This window comes from Octopus bimaculoides, chromosome 2 (genome assembly GCF_001194135.2).
Source record: "Octopus bimaculoides isolate UCB-OBI-ISO-001 chromosome 2, ASM119413v2, whole genome shotgun sequence".
NCBI classification, from domain to species: Eukaryota; Metazoa; Mollusca; class Cephalopoda; order Octopoda; family Octopodidae; genus Octopus; species Octopus bimaculoides.
Window position 1 is genome coordinate 17,057,391 of NC_068982.1, and position 2,731 is coordinate 17,060,121.

Genomic DNA, 2,731 nt, shown 5'->3' on the forward strand with positions numbered 1-2,731 from the left:
TCACCTTTGTGCAGAGGGCTAGGTCTAGGTCAACCTTCCACTCTCACTTGTTCCATCGCGTGCGAAAATTATTAATGGCACTTAGTTCGCGCCGTTTACACCAATCCCCCCCCCCACACACACACACACACACCAATCTAATAGGATAAAATACCTGTGATGGCAAGACATTGTGCGATTTGTAAAAATTTCCCTCCACCACCATTACCCGAACTTCGAGCACCTCCTCCGGCGTTTAGTTGTTCAACTAATAAATGCCACTTGGTAAAAATCACTTCTTCCTCAATGTCAAAGTTTGCAACTTAACGCAAAAAATATTCGAAGATATGTACGACGAAAATAATGGTAGAACCTATTAAGACCATTGCAGAGTATTTAATACCCGAGCAACGCCGGGTACTCTTGCTAGTTATCTAATATGTCCTTTCCTAATTTAAGACTGTATGGTGTGGCTTGAAAGAGATTTAAGCTGCTGTTTCTAGCTGATTGAGCGATTACGTAGAGCCATTTCTTGGCTCGAGTGCAGCAAAGTTTAATCTAAAAATCAAGTAACAAAACTGATTATGCAAATTGTATCAGTCAAAAGTTATTTGTTACTCATTTTTCTGTATGTTAAAATGTTTGTCAACTGATCAAGCAGGCTTGAGTAAACCATACGAAACTGATGAGGTTTAATAGACAGAAACATGTCTATAGTTGTCCTGTACGTACTAATGAACTTTGATTAGTTCTTAATCTCTTGTAATTATCTCCCCTACTTTTGAGAATCTCAGACAACTGCCAGTAGGTGTTCATTGTCTTTCTCCAGCTAAGCGGGAAATTCAAATTAAGAATTTTTTGTGTGCAGCATTCAGAGCAACACCCTTTAACTTGATTGACAAAAGCCTTGTTAAAAGTGAAATATAATTTTGATACATTTAATACAGCCTGCTGTGAGAGGCCTCACAGGGTACTCTTTCCGCACATTATAAGCTTTGGTACTTGGTTTGTTAATTATCGTGGGAGACATTCAACATCCAAGTACCAATCTTAAAATCCTAACTATCCCCCAGCAGCGCAGTTTTGAGGATTTGCTCAACTTGTCAACATGTCAGTTCCGATTTCTCTGGCATATTTCTCGAACTTGGTTGTTAGCGCTCCGAGTGATCCTACAACTACTGCAATTTCGTCTTTTAGTTGTCTGTACTTTTCAAACTTTTCTTATTCTTTGTCGTTTATGCGTGCATCCCCAGTTATTGCAATTATTATTATTATTATTATTATTATTATTATTATTATTATTATTATTATTATTATTATTATTATTATTAAGAATAAAAAGTTTTGAATGGTACAGCAATGCACTATAATACAAAAAATGGACTATATACCTGTTGTAATTTAATTATCCATAGTCCGATGATATTTCGGAATACACTTCCTTCTTCAGATATTCTTAGATAGAGTCACTGCTATAATTATAGATTATAGCAGCGACTCCATTTAAGAATATCTGAAGAAGGAATTGTATTCCGAAATATCATCGGACTATAGATAATTAAATTACAACTGGTATATAGTCCATTTTTTGTATTATAGTGCATTGCTGTACCATTCAAAAGTTTTTATTCTTTACAAACAATACACAATGCTTCAAGTGAACTACAATAATAATAATAATAATTATTATTATTATTATTATTATAATTATTATTATTATTATTATTATTATTATTATTATTATTATTATTATTATTATTATTATTATTATTATTATTCCTTCGTAACACAGTGTATGTGAAAATGCACCGGACTCTTTAGTCATCTGTCAAGTCACAACAAGAACCTCAGGCAGATAACACTTTCCTTAAGATGTGCGCTGTGCCCAACAAGGCTGCTTTCTGCAAGACTTCAATCTTGCATGGGATTTCCAGTTGCCTTAAGAAGTTTTGAAGTTTCAATGGGATTATTATTATTATTATTATTATTATTATTATTCTTTCTTTCTTTATTTATTTATTTATTTATTGTCTTTGCACACCTAACGCTGGAGATGTACTACGGTGCCAGCTGTTCACTACCAGTGAACTAAGGTAACATCCCTTATTTTTCGAGCACCATCCGGAGTATTCGAGCGGTTCCAAGCAGTGCTGTTTTCTGCAAGTGCTCCATCTTTATTGCATCCCCTATTTGTGCCATGTACTTCTCAAGATTTTTACTCACTGTTTCCAGGCTCCGACAATTATTGGTACTACAATCACCTTTTTCATCGACCACAACTGCTTAACCTCCCAAGCTAACCTGACATATTTATCGACTTTTCTTTCTTCCTTATCGCACACCTTGTTAGCTGGGCATGCTATATCTATGACCCAGCATCGTTTACTTTCTTTCTCAATTAACACTATATATCTATGATCCAGCATCATTTGCTTTCTTTCTCGATTAACACTATTATTATTATTGAGTGAGAGAGCAGTGCATGCCATCAAAGTGACACTGGGGTAAAATATACGAAGCCCATTATACCCATCATGACTACCCGGCTGCATCCGGGCATTTATTATTATTATTATTATTATTATTATTATTATTATTATTATTATTATTATTATTATTATTATTATTATTATTATCATCATTATCATTATTATTATTATTATTATCATTATTATTATTATTATTATTATTATTATTATTATTATTATTATTATTATTATTATTATTATTATTGTTCAGTAGTTTTATTTTT